Consider the following 24,455-nt stretch of genomic DNA (forward strand, 5'->3'; position numbering starts at 1 on the left):
TGTGCAGTCAGGGTGCCAATACAGCCAAGTAATAAACATACCAGATCTTTAGGGTTATTGCTGCTGCTCTGTGCATCAATTAAGGAGTGAGCTACTGAAAGCAACCAACCAAACAAAAAGCTCCAAACTTAATGTGATAATCATGTCTGGGATCTACAGTGAAAGCCATTTATTGCACTAATAGTTTTTAATTTGTCTAACCAGTACTGCCACTTTCTGTTTGGCAAAAAAAAAAAAAAAAAGAAAGAAAGAAACTGGCACAGTGGTGTGATTATTGATGCATACAAACTAATTATTTGCACAGAGTTTTGATTTAGTGACATTACTGAAGTGCTTGTTGCCAGAATGTTTGTTAAAATCAGTATTGATGCAATTCTAATTGTTAGCAGTTTCAGGACTGTGTTTCCCAGCATGCGCAGATCCACAAGGTGTGATGCAGTGTGCATGCTTATCAAGTCCACAGCTTGCTCCTGTGCATTCTTTGATTAAATGCACAGCTGAGATTTTCAAGAAATTAGGTTACTTATGTTGGAGTGTTACACTTTATGTGGAGAAAAAAGTTTTTTTGTGTTTTTTCTTCTCCACTCATCTTTCCACCAAGAAAATATTTCCTTAGCTAGTAGTAGTGGTAACTTTTCCTTTTTAGGGTGGTGTATGAATAAGTATCAGTATATGGTGGTATGTTGTTTAATCCAAGAACTGGAGAGTAGTGTTTAACTTTCATGTGCAATTACTATGTGCTGGTTAGTGAAATTTACATATGAAACATCAGGAAGTGCTTTTGCCAGTAGCAAGTGGAATTAATCTTAGTAAATCACTAGCATGCATTTTCAGAGTGGTGACCTTGCTTTATTGCTGTGGTGATGCTGTTAACAATAAGATCGGAGTTCTGGAAGTTGGTAAGATATATAAAGCATTATCACTTTCCCCCTTGGATCATAGAATTATTAGGTAGTTTATTATTAGAAAGTATTATTTTATTCTATAAATGTTTTCTGAGTTGTGCTTGGAGCATCCATCACAGAAGTTCTTTGTGTTTTACTGTTCCTGTGCTGTACCAGAGAGCTCCAGTGGTGGTACGCAGTCATCATCTCGTGCTAAACTCATCCCACATTGTGCTTCCCAAAATGCTCACATACAGCAAGGGATGAAATGACTGTGATATGTCTGGGAGCTCAAAAGTGAGCTCGCTGGCATGGCTGGCTCAACTGCTGCTGGCTTTTTCCAAAGCTTATATTTTTGGTGCAGAAGGAAATCGGGAGCATTGAGCTGCCAGGGATATTCCATGCCTTCCTCCTTGCTGTGTTATTGGGCACAGATCCTGATCCCAGGGGCTACTTTCTTGTGAATTTGTGTATTTCGGTCAGAAGTGGCGGTGTTAGTGCATTTTGAGTGCCTCTTACTTCCCCTCAAAGCCCTCCAAGTGTTATGAGCCTCATTTGAACACTGATTATTAACTACCTAAAACCTGAAATACTCTTGAATTTAGAATAGATTTTATAACATTTGTAAACAACGGTTAGTGGGGAAAAAAGGTAAAATTGTATGTGTCATTCTGTTTTCTACCACATGCGATTTGCAGTTCAAAGTGAATATATTTAAATGAACTCCCCTGCAGCTACTGTTTACAGTAGCCTTCAAAGAATGATGAAAGCTTTTAAATAATGTAGAATATTACATGACTTATTTTTCAAAACACATGCACTGCTTATTTTGGAGTGAAATGTCTGTGCTTCAGATTAGATGGATTGCAGACAGCTGCTGCATTTACTGACTGTTACAGATGGAAGAGAAAATAAATGTAGGGAGAAGATGTAGAAAATGACGGATTCTTAAGAGTGCCTTATGTCTGAACAGCAGTAGCTTAAAGGCGAATCAGATTATCTCAGACATCATCTTCATAGACAAGAATATATCTCTAAAAAGAGGGCAAAAAATAGAAATGAGAAACAAAATACAGGCTCTCTGATTTCTTATGTGCATATTTACTGTAAGTTTTCTGAGAGAAGGGGTATGCTGCTGCTTGTTATCTCACTTCCCATCTTCTACACTATTACCTATTGGCAGCATCTCCAGCCTGTGTTGTTTTGCCAAATAAGCCTCTAAATGTTGATATAACAAAGATATTAAGAAGTATTTAGCCATTTCTGTGTTCACCTCTACATTTACTCTTTTCAGCCAGCAATTTCTTCTCTGTACTGACTGCTGGTTATATGCATATATCTTGGCTAACTGCAGCATAAGTAGGGGGAACACTGACTAAGCTTCATGCTGAAGGTTGACCAGCCACGTATCCCCACCTGTCTGGACAGGTTTTGCATCTTTACTAATTTTAAGGCAATAGAAATTATGTCACTTATACTACTAAAGACAGATTAAAGTTGATTTAAAGCATGTCTACACAGACCACAGTTGTTCCAGCCTTGTGAAAGTATGATAGAAGATGCGAACAGAAAAATACCATGATGATTCCCTTTTGGAATAACTGGGAAAACTTTGTATTTCAGCTCAGCTATTGGATGAGTTATGCCCGAGCACAGAGCTGTACACTGCTCGTTTGCTTCTTGTGCACCAAAATGGCTTGTATTTTCTACCACGCTTTTGTCTATGATTTTGTTTGTGGTCAGCAGATATCACTGCTTAATGATATCTGGCATAAACTTATTTATCAGGTTTCCGTTTGTTTTACTTCTCACGCTTTGTGAAGGAGAAGGTGTATTTGAAAGGAAACACTCTGATCTCTCCTCTGTAGGAGTAGCAGCTCCTCTTTTTAATTCCTATTAACTATTCAGTTTGCTGATTGCTGTGATACTCAATTATTACTTAGCAAGAGCTGTACGTGCTTCTAAGCATCTTAAATAGAAACAAAACGAAATTTGAGTTTTGTAAACTCACTGTTTTGACACTTTTGTCTTTTTCCTAACTCGTTATCAGTTCTCTCTTCCAGTTATTAAAATGAATAGAGACTTACCAGTTGTGGCAACTGTGCCACTGTTTTACTGGGGCTCAGAAGACAATGTGCTTATAGAGTTTTATTGTGTGTGTGCTGAATGAAGCAGAGCTTCTTCACTTAATTTTTTTTTTCTTTTTTTCTTCTCCTCTACAGACTCCCAAGGCTTAGTATTTAGGGGCTTTTTTCATTAGAAATGAGCTCATTTCGGCTTCCTTAGCCCTGCTAGCACTTATGTTGAGCCTTTATCCTCCCTACTTAAAGATGAACCACTGCTACGTGTACTATTGTGCAACACACAACTGGCAGATGGTAACTGGTGCTTGATAGTGTCCTGACTTGCAGGTGCACAGCCCAGGTTGAGATCAGATGGGTACCAAATGTAAATCACTGCCACACTTATGAATGGCTCACTCCTCTAGCTTAGGAGAAGTTTTTTTAGGCAAAGCAGTATGAGAAAGCTTGCTCCACCACTCTGTACACATTTAGTCTACTTGTTGAGCTGTAGGCAGAGCATTTATCTTAGAATTTATCGACCTATGCATATATTTTTCAGCATAAACTTTAAATTCTTTTAATTTAAAAGCAGGTGTTCAGAAACAGTGACTGCTAATATTCTCTGGAATCAGAATTGAAATTAGTAGATAACATTTTCCTCTCTCAGAAGTCTTCTGATGAATATGCAGGAAAATGTCCATTCATCATAACACCCATATTACCCACCATTCCAGAAGCTGGAAATAACCTACTGTGCTATTCTTGTAAAAACTAGGTTGGAGTTTGGAAATATTCATCTCAGTGGGGTAAAATAGTCAGTTTGTAATGCTGTGCCATAGTGTTTTAGTTGTTGCCTTATTCCCTGATGTCAGGAGCAGTGCAGAAGAGAGAAAAATATTGAAGAAATGATGATAAAAAGTAAAACCCTGGGTTTTGATAAAACTCATACGTCAAACAAAGGTGAAGGATTTTTTTTTTTTAAACTATGAATTATTTGTTTTCTATTCCTTGAAGACTGATACTAAAAATCAAAGCCTCAAGGTTTGTACATGGACGTTAGGAAATACTACTTCTCTGAAAGGGTGGTTGGGTGCTGGAATGGGCTGCCCAGGGTGGTGGTGGAGTCACCGACCCTGGAGGTGTTCAAGGAACGTTTGGATGTTGTGTTGAGGGGCACGGTTTAGTGAGAACCATTGGTGATGGGTGAATGGTTGGGCTGGATGATGATGTGGGTCTTTTCCAACCTTAGTGATTCTGTGATTCTATAAACCTATGCTAGATCAGCATAGGGGTTTTTTTATGCTTAATTCTTATTCTTAGCACCGAACTGTGAATAGAGCAATTTGAACATTGAGTCTAAATTTGGTTCTTTGACAAAAAGTATGTTCACATTCCCTGGATATTAGAATTTACTGTTGTCATACTGTCATGGTTTTATGATTTTTGTTATCAGTATTCCACATCACATCATGTAGTGGAATAGTGGGAGTCTCAGAAGAGAAGAAATACACTACAGCTCCCAAAAAACTTTGCTGTTCTATTTCTGTTTTCCAGTCAGTAGGAAAGGTGAAACTGACTGGAAGTCACAAGCCCAGCTCTCTTTGCTCCTTGGCAGATCAGATTGAGAACCTCAGTTTTCAGAAACTCTCTCATTTTATTTCATTTATTAGCTTCAGTCTCAATTAACTTGTACTTCTGCTATTATAAATAGTAAATTAACTTTCCTCCTCAGATCACTGTTGTTGGTTTTTTGTTGTTGTTTTTTTTTTCTTTCCTCTTTGTTCCTTTTCCCTGCCACTGTTTTGGGCTGGTGGGCCTGTTGTCCCCCATCAAAGACAGGTGCATCTAGAGATAACTGTGGCACTTTCCTGTCTTCCATGGACTTGGATAAAATTTGTTTTTCCTTTTATGGCTTTCTAAAATGAGGATAGCAGTATTGCACAGCTTATAGAAATGTTCAGCAGAAACATACGCTAAAGATATTAAAATGTGTGGAAGCAATATATTCCTCCCTGAGCTATAGATTTTGTCATGGTAAGAGAAGGAGACATGCCACGATCCTGTTTTCAAGAAACATCAAAACAGATTTAAATAAACTTGAATTGAGAAAATGCATGCATTCATTGGCTTCTCTTCTGCAGTCACCTTTAAAAATAAAAACATTCTTAGACAAGATTCCAGAAGTAGTGATACTTATTATGTTATGTTCATTCATTTTATGTTATCATACAAACTCTTCAAATCTTGATAATCTTCACAAATAAAGCCAAGTTATCTGTGCTGATGCACTTATTGTGTTTTCTATTAAATGAACATTGTAATGTGAAGGACGTGCACTGCTCTGAAGCTACAAGTCTCTGTTTGTTTCTTTCTGGGGAAAAAAAACCTTTTCTGCTATATGGTGTGTAGTCACAATTTAAGAACTGCAGTCTATCACTTTAAACTATTCTGTTGCCTTCGTTTGTATGTAAGTGATGGGGAAAGCAGGGCTTTGGGAATGAAAAATTGAGTCACATGAAACAGATGTTTTGACATGGCATCAAAGTAATACTCACAGGAAAGGAACCATTTTCTGTTTAATCTTGATAAAATATTTTTCTCCCGAAGGAGAAGTCACTGCTGAGAAAACTAGAATATAAGCCTATTTAATGTGATAATTATTGATTTGCGTAGTTCTAGTATGATAAAGCTTTAAGCTAAAAAATTACACTGTATTTCATGTGTTTCCAAGTCTAACAGATTATTTTATAGATAATTATGCCAACAGTACAAAGGCTTTTATTAATGTAATTATTTCAGTCCCCTGATTTAACTGTTTTTTACACATGTATCTTAGGTGCACGAAACTTTCAGGTATTTTTTGGCAGCGCTGTGAAATTTACTCTAAGGAAGGGTGACAGTTGGAATGGTTTTTGTTGTGTGAGATGACTTTTTGGAGCTGGGTGATGAAGAAAGGAGTACAAGGAACCATGCTCTGAGCTGGAAGACGCAGAAATGTGGTAGGACAAAATTAATGCTACCAAAATAATCAGAAGAGAATAAATAATATTTTCATCTCAAATAGCAGAACTTTGTAGAAGTGCTTCCTTTATTGGCTTTTAAATATTTCTGCATTTTGTATTTGATAAATACAAAATGATAATACTGTTGCCACATAGGTCTGTGAAATCTGCACCCTCTCTGCAAAGAAGAAATCTCTCTTCTCTCAGAAGAGAGATTTCCATCCAGGAATGGGAAGAACTACTTCTGTGTTCTTCAATGCAGGCCCATAGTAATTTCTCTTCAAGTCATTTTTAACAAAAGTAGGAGAAAGTTTTTGGCAATTCTTCTGCAGGCAACTTCTTGACTGAATCAGGCTATCCTTATGCTTTCATATTTTAGAGAGTAGCTCTTCTATGCTGCTTATACAAAAACAATTATTTTCAGGAAAAAATTCGTCACACCATGATTAGAATAGGAAACGTGTATGTGACTGTACTAGGTTTTATTTTGTAAAACAATGAAGAAACTCATGAAAAATACATGACAAAAAACCTGTCCTAAATACTTATGCTGTAAGTCTGTGTTGTCTTCTCTGATGTGAATTACGCTACCCCGGGGATGACTGAGACTTTTTCACCTGGAAAGAAAATGTCTTCCTTTATTCAGTTCTCTCTGTCAAATAATTATAGAAATGAGCTCTCTTGAACATAAATGGGTGTTATGAATAAACAGACCCGCACATCATTGAAATAATGTTTGATGTATCTATAAATATCAGGCAAAGCATAGGCTATAACATGGAAAATAACAGCTTAGTTTAATGGAAGAATATTTCCATCAAAGTATATTATTAATGTGAAATCATTAAGCATAGAGGTCTGTCTCCACTGAGCAGATGGTTTGGGCTTCTTTTCATGTTTTGAACTTCCTCTGAAACATATACACACATGTTTACATGTGTAGCCACCTCTACATACTTGCCTTTACTTGAAGGTTCCTACATTAAACTCAGGCTAAGTGGACCTAGAGGAGATGCTCTTAATCTATAACATCTCATTTTTATCGTTCTCCACTATCTTTCTATCCAGGATGAGATCTCTTATATCGTGGTTCTTAAACTGGCGAACAGAATTTATTGTGTATCCTGTTGCTGGACACTTGCTGAGAGCAGAGCAGGTAGGAGATGCCTGCAGGAGGGAGGAGCACTGTGGGGAAATGCAGAAGGCAGGAGGGCCTTTGGGGTGACTCAGTGCTGCTGTGTGCCAGGCTGAAGAACTGTACAAAGGAAAGAGACTTTCTGTGATCTGAGGGCATCTCTGCTGCTCCTCTCTCTACAGTCAGTCTGTATGATGACTTGTCTTTAACACTTAGTCCTCTTCTGAAAGTAATTGCTCACCATGACATCATATTTATATAGGTTAAAGGAAGAATTTAAAAATGACAATCTCACTCTGTACTTGTCAGCATTCTCTCGAAAAACAGATTCTTCTGGGCACAATTTGGTGGTCCAGAAAGCAATTCCAGCAGTTCTCAGTGTACAAAGTCCTGAAATACGCCTGTAGTGTCTCACAAGAAGCAGTGGGAAGGTCTCATTATGTGTTTAACTCTGCTGTCGGAGTAATCACTGCTACTTTAAGCTAATCCTGGTCCCTGAGTGGTCAGAAAAGAGAGGCTTGGTACTCAGCTAATGTTTTATACGCTGAATGAAATGTATTTGCTGTCAAGAAGTCTTTCATGCCTCATCTACCAGTAAGTGTACTAGAGAGTACTTTTAAAGAATTGTCTCACATTTACTCAATTGAATAACCTTAACAATTGATCTAATTATCTAGGCAAGTTATTACTCCGACTTGCTCTGGATTAACTGCAACTATGGAACTGATAATGCGTTCTTGATTCATAATAATGTTTTAACCTTATGGTTGCTGCAGCCAGTCAAATAAGAAACAGGAAACCAGGAGAAATAACCTGTGGGAAATGTAAGGACTCTTCTGTTCATTAGCGTTTTAAAGCTACACTGAAATGTATACAGTGTCTGTAGAGATTTATTAATTTAATTGCTTGTAAGGAAGTAGGTGTTCAGTTCCACTCTTATCAAAGAATTCTCTCTTCTGAAGCTTCTATTAGCCTGTCACACTCGACATACGCTTAGGAAGTTGAGCAGAGTGTGCTGTAACTTGGTTATATGTGATGTCTTCCTGTGAACTGCTGAACAGCTAGACATATCATGGACTTTCCTGAAATCTAATCTTGTTATAATCTTGCATTCCATTACTGGTTAATTGCTCTATTAGTGATATATTGTGGAAATTTTTCAAAGTTCTCACCAAAATCCTATATTTGATCCCAAAGAAAGTTCTTGGATGCTGAACAGGATCCAGCGTAGGTTTTTGTAAAGCGCTGCCTAAGAGGTTTGACGCCAACATAACCTGTTCATAGCCAAACTCTTTAGGTCACTGAAACTCCTCGTTAAGTACTGTGTGCTGTACCGTGTTCTGATCATCACTGACTGGAGAGGAAGGGAAGCCAGCAAACAATTGAGGTCATCCCATTAGGAAAAGACTGGCCATTGCTGATCTAAGCTATGCTGCATAAACCTACTATGGATCAGCTAGGGATGTTGGCACCTTTTTTTTCTGACTCATGTCAGGAGGAATAATTAAGGTGAATATTATGGGAAAGAGAAAAGCAATTGCTTGCCATGATGTGTCAGTTTACATTGCTCTTTCTTAATTCTTAAAGTTTTGGTTCGAGGGGCAGTGTGCTTTTTTTTTTCCCCTGACTTTCTTGCCTTTATGTCTCTATGCTACAGAATTTCTCTTTTTAATGAAAAGCATAAAAAGAATTGAAAGTAAAGGATCATCTTGATCCTTATTTCATAACTTTCCTTAACAGATTTTATTTATACCCTCAGTGTGCTTGTGGAAAAGAGCTTCAGCCTTTCAAGTGCAAAGATAAATTCATGTTTGTATTTCTTTTGCAGAGGCCCTTCGCTAGAGATTTGTCCTGTGGAGAATACTCATAATGAAAGAAAGTTCTCTGAGTCTGTCTTGTCCATAGCTCAAGGAAAGTTAGTCTCTTATATAAGAAAGTATCAGCCAAAATACATTAATTGTATGCTCCAGTCACATTTTAAAGCCATTATATGAGCAGAGTTTTGCATCCTGAGAATACTCCATGCTGAAATGGGATCTGGCTGTTTTTTGACAGTGACCAGAATTCATACATATGAGACTGCTATAAAATTTAACTATATATATTAGAGGAAAAGGGAAATATTTCAGTAGGAAATGGCTTCCAGACTTCAAGTGGAATGGGCAATTATTGGCCTTTCTACATTTGTAGAGATAATGAATATTAAAATGAGACTGAATTAATTAGTGGAATTTTCCGCCTAGTATGGTTCTTCGTTCATGCTACAAACTTCTGTCAGGCTTATGGTCTAGCTGGAAGTCATTGTTTTATAGTAATCTTACAGATCAAACTTTGAAATCTTGAGGTATAAAGATTAGTGATGAAAGTCCTAGCACTGCAGGACTTGATTTTTTTCTATTCCTGGTACAGCTTCATCCTTTAATAAATTCCTGCTTTGGGCTCCATTATTCTCGTAAGGGAATTCACTAAATCAAAGCATCATTGAGATGTCTGAAAATGGCACTAATGTTCTTGAATGTACCTGATATAGCTTTGAAGTACCGTCAAAACAAACACCATACATATCTTCTATAATCTTTTACTGTCAATATTTGCTGAAGCTGTAGGGTTTCGCGATAACTGCTTCTTGCTTTTCACAGCAATTGATAAGCTGATTATCAAGTGAAGAGAGCGGGAGGAAAAATGACCACTCTTTTGTGGGACCAACAAAATGACAGCATTCTTAGTTTTGCATCAGATGCGATATACTTTGATTATAACGAAATTATATGAACAGATAATGAAATTATGAACAGATAAATGCTAATGAAATTATGCTAATGAAATTATGAACAGATTGAAATAGGAACACATCTCCTTGGGGTTACCGCTGGCATCCATGTGTGTGGATCAGTATATTTCAATAATGGGTGAAAGGAACTCTTTTCCCTATGATGAAAAAGAAACACTGACTTTTTTTATCCAGTGCATTAGGACAATGTAAGGTAGATATGATGATTCAATACCTAAATGGAAATATCTCTAAGTGGTTTGAATTTTCCTGGTCTGCCTCTTATTAATGTTTTCTTCTGTAGTTTTGTTATTAATATAAACCCAGATTTATGGAAATCTGAATGTTGTATAAATGTTACCCAACATATCCTCAGAATAAGTATTCCATGGTCTTTATTGGGACCTAATTTTCAGAATGCTTATGACTTGTGAAGGTCACCATCTCTGGCAGATGAAGGAAGAGAACAGGACTCCACGTTCTGCATCACAATTCCTGGTTAGTCACTGCATATTTAAGGATGTTCACATATTGCTCATTTAGCAAATTGTCTTTCCAATTCTATAATTAAAAGTAGCGTTTAGAACATCTCTCCTATCGTAAGTGCTGAACTGTAATTCTGAAAAGCAGCAGTGCAACTTTTAAGTCCATTGGTAATTGTGACAAAAGGTTTTCCAAATGAGAATACAACTTCTCATTTTTTTCATGGAAAATTCTAAAAGTGAAGGTAGTTCTGTGATGTCATATGTTTTGAGACAAAGAATTACATGAATGCATTGTATGTTTGTTTGTTTGTTTCATTTCTTCTATTATCTGAGCTGGCATTGGTAAGAAATAATACGGGGAAGCACCTGGCTGGTTCTGTGCACTGGACACAGAAATAAGCAACATTTTAAAATGTTCCCTAGGTTTACTAAACAGGTTTGAGTAGTGACTTACACTGAACTAGAGAATGGCCGTTAATTGACTGGAAAGGTACTAGAAAATGTGTATGATGGTTTCATTTAATTTGTTTGATATTGGAATATTTAAGATACCACTGGAAAAGCTGAAGATTTCAGAGTAGTTCTGACATTTCATTTGATGCAAAAGAAATAAATACCGGGAAAAAATGCTACAAAAGAATCAAAGAGTAGAAGAGCAAATTGCATAACCTTCATCTAGGTAAGCAGGCATGAGAGAAATGCGAGCAGTTAAGCACTGCAACCAGGCTGCCCAGGTCGACTGTGGAAATCCTGCAGGTATTCAGAGAGTGAGCAACCAGAGCTAGCTTTGCAGTGAGCTTTGCCTTGGTCGGGGGTTAGGCTGGATGACTTAGAGAGGAAGCTTTCAGCCGAAACCATACTGTGATTCCATGAAGGTAAAACCCAGTATTGCTGGAAGGCTTCTGCACAGTTTGATCTTGAGTTCACTAGTGCCAAATACAGTCACACAAAGTCCCTAGCAGTCAGTCAGCAGTTTGCAGAACCCTCTTGTGAAACACGGAGCGGTGCCCTATGCGCTGAGCTGGCTGTATGAGCCAGGTTGGTTATAAGCCAGCATATCAGCACTCTGAAGATCAGTCCCCATAAAGTGCCGATGTAATTATTTGGTTGTGACCCACTTGAGCACTCTTCCAGAAGAAATGCATTAAATACTCCTCATTAACCAGGATGCATATCATGATCCAATTCACTTTTTTCTTAGAGAGTTAGGCTTGTAATTGGCTTGTTTCAGGAACTGCAGCAGCCATTTAATATAGGTAGAGGTTCATTAGTACTTTGCTAATTGGCATCAGTAAGTTCTAAGGATCAAGAAAATATACTGGGAAGTAATGTATCTGAACTAGTTTTCTGACCTCATTCCTGTTACTAGATAACATTAGACTCTGAAAATGCTGGCACCAAAGTAGATAGCATGTAACCGCTAGCTGTTAATTGCCTGTGGAGGAATGAGGTAGCACAGAAGTAGCAAACTTTGAATATTTTCAATGTTATTCTTTAAAAAGTCAAATAATCTTACCAGGAAAGACAATCTGTTGAGTCTCTGTATTGCTATTAAGTAAAAGGAATTGATCAACGGTTTTAAACAAGTTTCAGAGGGATTTTCTGGATCATCAGCAACCGCAGCTGACTAACACCTCTTGCCATTCATTCTAGCCTTAGAGGCTATCTGTGTGCATGAACATATTTATTTTCAAATAAATTAAATACATATAGTTGAGTAACTGAAATAGTTTCTCTACTGATGCTTCTGTTTAAGGGTCTTTACTGGCCAGTGAATCAGAAAGAAAACCAACACTAAAACCCAATATGTTTCTAGTATGTTATCATAGGAGCTAACCTGTTTGGTTGGGCAGGATGTGTGTTTCCTCCACACAGTAACCCAGTCACGTAAGTGATTTTACAAGATTAATGCTCTTGTGAAAAGTAACAGAAGAGAAGAGAATTGAACAGAGCAGTATTGGTTGTTTTGCTTGAATCCTCTCTCCACAAGTTGAAGATTGTTTACAGTGATGTTGCTGGCTAGAGACAGTGACTCATTTTGCTCTTGTGCTGCCATATAACAGCTCTCTAAACAGAAGTAGCTTTTTCTTTTGATAGCTGGTTGAAAGATAACTCTCAGTTGATGCAAATCAGTGCCATGCTATTGTGATATGCACCATCTTTGAAGAAGCAGTAAGGTAAAGGACAGCCAATTATGCTGAATAATTGCTACTTTAAATTGAAAGCAAATGGAGGATAATGAGAAAGGAGGAATATCATTGCCAACTGTTGCCTCTTTTGTTCCTCCTGCCACTCTATGATTTCTATTTTCCTGAACATCTGGTATTCTGTTTGATGACAGTTTGCTTTGCTTTTACCCTTGTCTCACACAGGATCTTATATTTGAGTATGTAAGGAGAAGATAGCGCTGTTTAAAAATTAAATTGAATCTAAAGTAGTTTGAATATGTATTTTTAAAAACATAAGCAACTAAGTCATGCTTTGGAACCAGGTGTCCTGAAAGGATGTTTATTCCTGTGACCACCTTCTAATGGATAATGTTGCAGATATTTGCTATGACGTGAAATAGTGAGCATGATTCCTTAACAAATAAAACAGTAAGAAGGTAGTAAGCATGTGAAATAAATATGGTTTATTATTTAGTTTTTTTTTCCCCAAACTTCTGCAGTTACATATTCATGTCCTCTTGTGCAAGTATGCAATTGAGATAACAATACGTGATTGGGATTGTCAAGGGTTGTTTTTTTTTCCCCCCAAAGAAAATCTTTTAGAGCTTCCTTGTTTTTATCATCATAACAGTGAATTAAGAAAGAATATTTTTTCACAATTTAAGCAGGTAATTACTCTCTGACCTTGGTTCATGTGGACATTTTTACTACTGCCAAACTGGTTCCACAGATCTGAGTATCCAACCGTATCTGTTCTTGGAACTGTGCAAAGATAATTTGCACTTCTAAGAAAAGGGATATATTATGTTTATCTTTTGGAAATAATTGAAGCAGTGTAAGAGAGAAAAGGATACTTATTTGATTTGAGGTGTGCACAAGCGCTACCAAACACCAGCATTAGCAACTTGCATGCTAGTGCTGTCATTTTGGGAAATTAATAGTAAGAGAAAGCTTTCAGAGAAAAAGCTTTTAGCAAAAGCTTGCCTTGTTGCCTCCAGTCTTACTTAGTCTAACTCAACCTCATAAACTGGACATGAATTCACTGGAATGAATTACTAGTTTTAAGAAGATGTGAAGGTTTTTTCTTCTTCCTGCCCTTGTTATAAGCCTTAGCAATGCTTGGTAGATGTGTGTGTTTCAGCCCCAATGAGCTCTTAACTTTATGTTGCCCAGTGTCCTCATCAATCGTGGAACATCCTGCCACTCTTTCCCAGAACTGCAGCTACCAGTTATTAGGATAATATTTACAGTTTTAACAGCCTTTCTAACACTGACAGGCATTTAGGATTATTTCCATTGGTACAGAAATGGCTTTCTCTCTTCTAGCAAATTATTCCTGTTTACTTCCTGGTAGTTCTCTCTCCTCCGCTGCACTTGTGAATCTCTTGAACTTTCTTCATTCTGGAGATGTGGGTGAGCAGAGAGTAAACAATTCTTAGGGGTATGGGGAGAAGGTTTATCAAATATACTGTGCACCATCTATGCTTATATGTAGATGGTTTACATTTTGGTTTAAAATATCAACAGCAAATTAAGTCAGGTGCTACATTGTAAAAGGTTTACTTCTCTTGTGAGAGATCTAATTAGGATGTCTTAGTTGGTAAAACAGTGGATATTCACATGTAGCGTGCTTTCAGCTTGCTTTCATAGCAGTAAGATTTCTTCTTTTTTTGCCAAAATTTGTCATGAAAAGCTAATATCGCTCTATTTGTCTTAGAAGTAAAGAAGTTACCCATCTTAATATTTGCACTGTCTCATCCCTGTAGTATGGGATTTTCATGACTAACACATTAAGCTTATTGCAGTAATATCTCTTGTGATGGGTAAACCAGCTTCACACACACAGTTCCCAAGCAAACCAGCTCCTTTAAGGCTGGGTTTCCCCATATCTGTGGCGAGTGGATGTTCCAAGAGTCACGGGTATGAATCAGTTCCTCTCTGTCTAGGCTGTGCTGATGAGAAGAAAGCTTGGCCATTATTTGAAGATAATCTATTTTTGTAGCAATGCATGAATCACAAGAAAAACAGACTGCCTGAAACAATGGAATGCTTTAAATGCTAAGTTAAATGTCTTGGTGCGGTCTCATCCCAGTGGTATTCTTAGTTGAGGACTTGAAACTACAGTTGAGAAGTTTTGAGGACATACTTTAACAGCCTCGGGGAATTCAGCAAATGGCAAGTAATGTTGAAATAATAAGACTGTGATTCTGACAGTGAAGTTGGAAGCAAAAAAAGATAATGTGGATGGGAATTCTAGTTGGATAGTGAGATTGATTAGGAGGTCTATCCTTGTTGATTGCACTACATGGAAACAGTACATTGTGGGGTGAAGTTGAAGATGAGGTGTCCATCTGGACACTGGACTTCCTAGCTGTCAGCTTAGGCGAGCTGTGTGTCTTACTCCGAGTGCTGAAGACTTCTTTTGAACAGCATTCTGTAATAGAAAGCAATTATATGATCCATTCAGTCTCGCTGATTCAATCTGTGACAGGCACTTTGCAAACAGAAAACAGGATGACAAATCCTGATGGTTCTACTATTGCCTCTGATGTAGTCATACGATGGGTTTCTGAGCTGCTCCAAATCACACTGCATCCTTTAAAATCAGGCATGGAAGAGAGAGCACAGGGAAAATCAGTGGGTTGAAAAAAAGGCAGTGGAAATTGCACTGAGAATAAGCCGGAGAGTTTCCAGCAGTATGCCTCGGTGTATGATTTTTCTAGAAAAAAGTAGCAGAAGTAAAAAGGGGCCTCCAGATGGGTAGTTGACATGAAAATGTGTTTTATTGCTTTCATGTGATTTAGTGTGATTTTTATATTGCTGAGTGTAAAGCAGAATTATCAAATTATTTATGTTTTAAAAGCATCTGCAAAAAAAAAAAAATCACACATACACACAAAAACCAACCCAAAACAGTGGCATCAAACATGTTAGAGCCATAGTGAAACAATGAGTAAATGATGATAAGTAGAAGATTGCTGCTTTTATTTCTAAAATTACATGTGAAGAAGTCTTTCCACTAGGATTAGGTGTTAAGAGGGGAGTGAGCCTAGGCTGCAGTGACCATGCCCTGGTGGTTGAGTTTGTGATCTCAAGGAATGTGAGCCTGGAGAAGAGTGGGGTCAGGACCCTGAACTTTGGGAGAGCGAACTTCAGACTGTTCAAGGAATTATTGGATGAAATCTCCTGGGAAGCTGTCCTTAGAGACAAAGGAGCAGAGCAAAGCTGGCTGCTGTCTAAGGATGCCTTTCTGGGAGCACAAGAGCTCTCCGTCCCTCCGAACAAGAAAGCAGGCAGGGGCAGCAGGAAACCGGCATGGCTTGGCGAAGACCTGCTGGGCAGAATGAGGGAGGAGAAAGGCATTGTGCCAGCGCTGGAAACAAGGGTGTATCAGCTGGGGAGAATACAGGATACTGTCAGGACTTGCAGAGAGGGGATTGGGAAAGCCAAGGCACAGATGGAACTGAAGTTGGTGAGGGATGTTAAAAACAACAAGGAGGATTGTATGGGTACATTGGCCAGAAGAGGGAGGCCAAAGAGAGAGAGTACCTCCTTCGGTAAATGGGAAAGGAGAACTGGCTACTACAGATATGGAGAAGGCTGAAGTACTGAAAGAGTTCTTTGCCTCAGTCTTCACTGGCAGCCAAGATTCTTGTATTTCTCATGTCCTTGCATCCCTCTAGGTGGGAACTGAGGGAGTAAATACCCCCCTGCTATAGGGGCAGAGCAAGTCTGAGGCCGCCTCATGAGACTGAATGTATACAATTCTATGGGGCCGGATGGCATGTATCCCAGGGTCCTAAAGGAGCTGGCTGAGGTGGTTGCCCAGGCAGACTTAGGCAGAAATGTGAAGCAATCGCTTTTAATAGAGAACTTTTCCAGTTAGAAACATACAACCAATATCTATTAAATCTATATTGTTCTCTTCAAATCACAGAGGAACCTGAGGGTGGAGCAATCTAGTGACGTTATTTTTTTTTTTTAGACGAATGCTCCCTGACTGACCATCTAAATATAATCATTCATACTGATTTCCTGGGTGGCATGACTTCTGAACATAGCTCTTCGTAAACACTGGCTGAAATATACCCAAAATATACCAGATGTGGTATTATTTCATCTAGAGCCAATGGCGAATGTAGCTGTGACAATGTGACATTGTTGACTGCAGAACAAATATAACGTATTTAGTTGGAGTGTTGTTCTGATAGTCTTAAATTTCACTAAGTCATTCGTGAAAGTTTTCTGGGCTCAGTATTAAAACAAAGTCAACGGATTTTGTGTTTTTCCTTTGTAAAGGAAGCAAACATACGTTTTTTATTAATTATGAAGTGAATTCATTAGAAAGAACACTGAAATGAAAATGGTCCAAAGGGTAATTGTGGTTAAAAAATAATCCGAGAAGTATGTAACATACATTGTTGTGGAATTCAGTAGAGAATAATTTCTATTTTGAATTACCTGATATGGTTGTATATATGGAACACCGTTCCTTGTAAGATTTTGTCAAAACCATACTAAAACCAATAAGAAGAGTCTCTGAATGTGACTGGTGCCCTAGGAACTGCTGCCACCTTGTCATGCCATGGTGTGCAGAACAACAAATTACTACTAGCCAGTGTGAGGAAGAGAGCAACCTCTGCAGGTCATGAGGAGTGAGGTGTTTCTTTACTGGGATTTTGCAGGGTAACAAATGGTTCACTGAAGGTCAGATAATCTGAGCTCTGAATTGTGCAGCAGAATCAGAGCCTGTTGTGCATAAACTGTAGATGAAGCTCCTTACGGCGTTTTGGAGCGTGTTGGCTCATTTATCCACATTGGCAGCTGTCACACCAACATGCATTTGGTGTGGGTTGCTTTTTCATTTTGAATTTGTTAATATTTCATATTTGAGAAGTTGCTTAACAGTAGGAAAGAAATAAGGGAAAGAAAGTTGCTTTCTCAGTAAATTATGAACTATGCTTAGCTAAAATGTACTTTCTGAGGAGCTTTCTGATTTCTTCTGAAAGGATGAAATAAGCTGGGTGATTAATAGAAACCTGTAGGACTTGGAATTTCTGAGGAGTTAGACTGGTATGCAATGTATTTCATTTCGATGTGGCTTTAAGTTGTTTCCCACTGATCGCCAGTGTAGTTTACTCTGGAAATACAGTGGCTTTGTTAAGCAGAAGAGATTGCATAAAACAAAGATGCAACAATAGTATTAAGGTAAACTGTTGTCTCCGTTTAGAAGAAACAAACCCCCTGTCAGGACGGTGCCATCTTAAGTAAAGCATGCTTATATTCTTCTCTTGTTTTCCTGTTCATTATTTTTTGCCTGGAATACCCAGATAAAATAACTGTTCTGCATTGATTTATAAGTAGAAATATGTTCCTACACCATTTCAAATGATTCTTAACACTTAACTCATCAGAAATGCAATTCCTGTGTCTATAAAAGAGATAGCTGATGTAGCTGTGCTTGAAGTGCTTTTTTATTTTTATTTTTTTGAAAGCCTTGATGAAAAAAAAAGTCCTGTTAGGACTATTAGGGAGAACCTTTGCCATCCAAAATTGAAACTACAAAAATGTAAGTTTTATTACTGAAATGCCTAGTTCTTATCTCACCTCAGTTTTACCATTTTTAACCTCTAATGAGGTAAAGAAACAAACCAGTGCATTCTGGTGAAGGTGTATTTCACCAGAAATGTAATGTAGAAAGACAGGGACGCAAAATTACCATCTAGGCATGGAAGAAATACTAACTGAAAGTGGCCAACTACCCATTTCTGATTTAACTTTTGCCAGATTCTTAAAGTACTTAAATCTACTCAAGTTTACCTGTTTTTTCTTTCATGCTCACTCAGATCACTTAATATTTAATATTGTTAGCATCAATGGAAGTTTAGGTACCAAGCAGAAAATACATCCCAATGGACTCTGCCTGGAATTTTTAACTGGTATTTAATAAATTTTATTTCTATTTATTTTTTATGATACCTTCTATTATTAATAGTGTTCTCAAAATAAGCTAATGAGATGTAATAGATTTGCATAGTTATGAAGCTTGATGAGTTATTCATGGAGATGGCACACAGAATGAAGAATTGGTGTTAATTCTGCAAGAAGTTAGCTGAGAGTACATGCTGCTCCTCAGTGTCTGTTCTAGGGCTCTTTTTCCATCAGGTTTCAGTGAATTCACAAGCAGTAGAAAATATGGGTATGGCTTTGCCTGAAGTTCACATGAAACCATCTCTTCTACTCAACATCAGCATCTACCTGAAAAGAGTTCTTTCAGCTAGAAAAGAAAATAATGTTTTGACCTCTTTCTCCTTCCCCTTCAATTGCCATCATCCGTGGATATCCAGCTATGTGCTATAGAGGCTTTCATAACTAAAATAGCTATAGAACCACGAATAGCCTACAGAGAGACTTAAGCAAAGCTAGGAATATTTGTACTTCTCCACATAACATATGTTGTGAATTCTCTCAGTTATGCAGGTCAAAGTCTCAGGCTGTTTGAGGACCTTGTGATGTGCTGATTTAAATGGTTGTTTTGTTTAATAATATGGTGCCACTCCAGTTCATTTCTCTGCTTTTTCTAAAAAGATGAAGGCGATGGAAATTAGATTAAATCGTAAAGCCTTTTGGGTTGTCACAACCGATTGCCTGTCCTTGTGCTGCTATAGCTCTGGACATCATCCTAAATGCTTCAGTTGGAGATAAACATGTTTCTGATAACTGGCAGTTTACTATTTGGCTACACCAATCTCACTTTAACAATGGACTACAAACACTATATATTTCTGCATTACCTTTATTGCACCAGAGGGAGGAAAAAGACTCTTCTTGCATTATTTGTTTTCTCTGGAATCTTAGTTTTAATTCACAATGTGGTTGCTATCATTTGATATAGACACAGATAATTTCCTTGCAATCCGTGTTTTCACTCAGACTTATTTTATACGAAGGAGATAACAAATCAGGGAGCAATGTGGTGTGAGACATGAAGTGCATGTTTGCTTCTCATTGTTAGTTTACAAAGTTTGCATTACAAAAGAACAAAGTACATTCCAGTCAGCTGAGCACACAACCACCAGTGAAACAGAAGTGACAGCCTTTTGTAAATACTGCTTAGAAGAAACGCAGTGTCATTCTTTGCCTCCAAGTTCCAAACATGCTGGGTGACCCTGATTGCACTGGTGACATTAACAGGCCTTCTCACTGAGAAGAATCCAACCATATGCATGCTGAGATCTTGACTCTTGGTTATCCAACCGGAGGAAATATTTCTTAGTACCAGAAAATAACTAGACTCAAGTTTGCAAAAGTAGGTAGCTAGGACAAGGTGATGCTTCATTTAGTAACTGTGCATTTCTGCATGTCTCCATTTGTTGCTTCATAAATCAGTTGATTTTTAAAAATTAAGGTTTTTTTTTTCCAATTGCTGTCATGGCTTTGATGAATCTGCGATTTTTTTGTAAAACTTCTAGTTCTTTTTGAAAAATCAGTATATGAAGCCCTGAGAAAAGGTAACTGCATTTATTGATTTTTAAAAGGCACAGTGAGAGTTCATTCAGGAAGGAACTTTATAATAGAGGCAGAAGCTCTATGCTGAAATGAAGAGAGTTAAATTTAGAAAGGCTTAGATTGTTTTTCTTTCTAGAAAGAGCATTTCATTTTTACTATTAATGGAGAGGGTCAACTTCTTTGATTCCTTGTTATGCAGTAAAAGGTTTCTTGTTCCAAATGGAATACAGAAGAGACCACAGAGCAGTTTATTTGCATGGAACAGATCCAGTGTGCTTGGAAGGAAAAGTAGGATGTTTGATAATTTGGACTGATCTGAAATCAGTGACATCTGACAGAACTTGCAAGAGTGAATTGCAGGATGATACGGACTGCAGGAAATCTACCTGTCTTCATCTGGATTGATTTTTCTCTTATTTTCTGTTTGAGAACTAACTAGTCGATTTACTCAAACCTTCTATTTCAATTTTCTTTGTGTTCCTGAAGTCTTCCTAAAGACCAAATTAACAGAAGAATTCAAAGCAAGTCTTTGAATCAGATCACAAAATCAGAGAATCAACAGATTTGAAAAGACCTTAAGATCAAGTCCAAGCATGCTTGTAGGCAAGCAGCAGTCATGTAGTCCATCACGATGCTGACTTTTGTCAGATGAACTCAAACCAACTGTAGAACCAACCATCTGCTTGGTCCAGACTCTTTTCCTGTTCCATCCAGGGGGAGACAATTTAGCAGCAGAAAAACCCTAACTAATAATAAAAAAAAATTAGAATGGTTTTCAGAAGAGGTGAATCTGCTATGTTTTTAATTAAATTCCCCTTCTGTTTCCATATGCTTTAATAATTTGAGGTTAAGAAAACAGGCATTTGAAATTAAAATCCAGATACTTAAAAAACATCCCAGATATTCTCAGGAATTCCCAGTAAATGATAGATACTAATTGTTTCTTTTTTAAATATAATTTGAGGAATGAACAAATGAACTTCAAAAGGAAGCTGTTGGTTTGTTTAATGGTTGGTTGGACCCAACTTCTAAAGATAATATGTACAGACTGCTCTGTGAACTGTTAGTACTTGCTTAATCACATTAACTGAACACATTAGTGCTTCAATGACCTTTGGTTATTGTGACAGAAAAGTTAGCATATAGCAGGCATACACGTACCTTCTGTATAGCTGTGATCCACACAAAGAGGGTTCAGAATACCCAATTTGTCTAATGCTGTCGTTCAGCTTTTATATAAAACACCTTTTGACTGGCAAAAGGAGTGTTATGGATTTTGTTGAAGCAAAAAATATTTTTGTGAGGTTTTCTCTTTAGGTCCTGATTTAATCATCTAAAGCTATTTAGAGTACATATCCTGTAATAACTGAATTTCCTGTATTAATTATGCGTTGTTACTTCCCAAGGTGAAAGGGGCATGCTGAAAATACTAATTCTGCAATTAAGTATCCTATCTGCAAAGTAAGACAGCGCTGAGAAGTGTGGACATGGAAAAGTGCTAGGTGAACAACTGGGATGCACAGGAGAGCAAATGCAGTCCTAACACTTCACTCTTTCGAACGTGAGTTGCCTCAGTGAAATTACTGAAGGGCAGAAAATGGAGGTGGCTCTTGGCAGAAAAAGTAATATTCAGAAGTGCTTAAAGAAGCCTACCTCTTGGGCACCTTGTTCCATGTAAAAGTATATGGTATGCAGGGTTGTTTTCATCTATTACTCTACATCATGTTTGGTCACAGAATCATAGAATGGCCTGGGTTGAAAAGGACCACAGAGATCCTCTAGTCTCAACTCCCTGCTATGTGCAGGTCACCAACCAGCAGCCCAGGCTGCCCAGAGCCACATCCAGCCTGGCCTTGAATGCCTGCAGGGATGGGGCATCCACAGCCTCCTTGGGCAACCTGTTCCAGTGCCTCACCACCCTCTGGGTGAAAAACTTCCTCCTAATATCCAACCTAAACCTCCCCTGTCTCAGTTCAAAACCATTCCCCCTTGTCCTATCACTGTTTGCAGCCGCTCCCCCTCCTGTTCATACGCTCCCTTCAAATATTGGAAGGCCGCAAGGAGGTCTCTCCAGAGCCTTCTCATCTCCTGGCTAAACAAACTCAGTTCCCTCAACCTTTCCTCATAGCAGAGGTGCTCCAGCCCTCTGATCATCTCAGTGCCCTCCTCTGGACCCACTCCAAGAGCTCCACGACCGTCCTGTGCTGGGGGCCCCAGGCCTGGACGCAGTGCTGCAGGTGGGGCCTCACAAGAGCCGAGTAGAGGGGGACAATCACACAATCACCTCCCTCTCCCTGCTGGCCATCCTTTTTTCTAATGCAGCCCAGAACACAGTTGGCCTTCCAGGCTGCAGGCATGCACTGCTGGCTGATGTCCAGCTTCTTGTCCACCAGGACCCCCAAGTCCTTCTCCACAGGGCTGCCCTCAAGGAGATCTTCTCCCAGTCTGTATAAATACCTGGGATTGCCTCAGCCCAAGTGCAGCACCTTGCCCTTGGCATTGTTGAACCTGATTGGGTTCTCATGGGCCCACTTCTCCAGCCTGTCCAGGTCCTGTATATGCAGAATCTAACATCTGTTAAAAGAGCTAATTTGTTTCAATGTGTTCAATTCATTTTGATTGTGAAATATTAAGAAAAGTGACTAAAAAGTGCTGGCATCCATTGCCATATATTCAACTTGCTCATAAGGAGATAATATCAAGTCTAAAATTCCTTGAAAAAGGAATAAAATACACAGGACAATTGCCGCTGGTTCTTGTTCTTTAAAACACCTTGCCAGTAAAGTCTTGTTTCAGATGACAAAGTTGTGGCTTAGGGCACTGTTTGCCACGGAAGCACCTGTGCAGTAAGTTATTCCAGCTGTGACTGAGAAAAAGCAGAATGTTCACATGATTTTGACATAATCTATCAGAACAGGATATCTTCATTATCGGCAGTTTGGATTATTTAAATTTATGCCTCCTCTGAATGAAGCACACCGTGCTGTTAAATAACTTTAAATTAAGTTGATGGGCAAAACTCCCACTGACTGAAGGTTCACTGCATTTGTATCATTACAGACAAGCAAGAAGGAGAGACTCACTGTGTTTTCTGATCCAGAATTGCTTCACCTTATGGCTTGGATAATAAGATATTGATTTTCACAGAGCAGGTCATGTCAGAGGAAAAATGACTCACTTGCAATTACAGAAGTCATTTGCATTTGAAAATGGGTAAGAGGTAGTATTCTTTAGCTAAGCCTTTATCACAGTTGTCAGGATTTGATACAATGGGATATAAAACTGAAAATAGGAGGACTCTTCATAAAAATATGTCTTTATTTTCTTAGGTCTGAAATATTTGTAATGAAGTGCTATTTAAAAGATGTCTTCAAACTGTTATGCAGGCATGATAGATGGAGTCTGTTAAATAGTTAATGCCTCAGAGTTACAACCCTAAGTCACTGGAACTTTGCTCTAAAACCGAGCAATGCTCTCTTGTTTCAACTGCTTTTAGCAGTCTTTTCAGATGACCTAGAACTGCTGAAACAGCAGAAAACATAACCTTTAAGATACTCTTTCCTTTTTATGAGTACAACGTTACTCATTCCAAAACTCAGTTGTCTACTCTGAGTGAAGTCATACTCTCCTTCTCCTGGCTCTTTGGCAGCCTTTCTCAGGCTGGAGGAAGGCAGGAGTAGGAGCCCTGCAAGGTGAGTGCAGGATGCTGCTGTGCTGGGCCTGGCCAGGGGAAGTATGGTGCTATGCTCTGGGTTTCTGACTGGAGCAGTGTTGTTAACCCACTGATATTTTAGTTGATGCTGATCATTGATTGCACAGTGTCAGAGCTTTCTGTTTCTCTTTCTCCCCCTCACAGCGAGTATGCTGGGAGGTGGTGAGACATGGAGAGTGTACATGCATGGGACAACTCATCTGAATTGGCTGAAAGAATGTTCAAAGTCATGTAATGTTGGAAACATCCAAATAATTTTTGTCAGGACGGTATCTCTGATAAAGCAGATTTTATTCGCGATTGCAATGGCGGGCGTCCCGCAAGCAGGAGCGCACCTATGGACACAAGATGACAGTCTTTATACCCTGTTTTTCCCTTTATCCATCCCCCTGCCCTGTTTCCCCATTGGCTGGGTACTCCAGGTTCACAATCTTATCAGTTGACGTTTGTTGATTCGTGTGTTATCTGGTGTAGCCATCCTGTTGTTTCCAAGATGTCTCGGTGCTCTTCTTGTATTGATATGGTGATTGTCTCTGAAGTCTTCGTTAAACAAAGAGCACCGGGGGGGGGGGGGGGGGGGGATGATGCCAGGCCTTCAGATGTCTCTTCAGGGCTTCCTCGGCATACCATGCTTTGTTCTCTGGTTTGATCTCGTTCAGGATCTTCTTGCAATGTGTGTGACAAAATATACATATATACACCTATATACAGAGCGTGCATTCCTGGG

The 24,455-nt window shown here is 38.6% G+C and overlaps 1 protein-coding gene across 16 annotated transcripts in view; it reads left to right on the forward strand.

The window, feature by feature from the left end:
- The window catches only part of LOC116237657 (uncharacterized), a 308,029-nt gene that overhangs the window by 53,356 nt on the left and 230,218 nt on the right, over positions 1–24,455 (forward strand). For 12 of the 16 annotated variants that reach the window (XR_016471549.1, XR_016471551.1, XR_016471545.1 and 9 more), the window contains exons 2-3: positions 21,423–21,577; positions 23,077–23,229. The exons of 1 other annotated variant lie outside the window; for it this stretch is intronic. The gene's annotated coding sequence lies outside the window, so the exon portion shown is untranslated. Of the gene's footprint in view, positions 1–5,783; positions 5,944–7,017; positions 7,106–21,422; positions 21,578–23,076; positions 23,230–24,455 lie in introns of all 16 variants that reach the window. 3 more of the 16 variants (XR_016471546.1, XR_016471555.1, XR_016471553.1) reach the window with 3 other exon arrangements.

Source organism: Phasianus colchicus, chromosome 16 (assembly GCF_987193195.1).
Source record: "Phasianus colchicus chromosome 16, bPhaCol1.hap1.1, whole genome shotgun sequence".
NCBI classification, from domain to species: Eukaryota; Metazoa; Chordata; class Aves; order Galliformes; family Phasianidae; genus Phasianus; species Phasianus colchicus.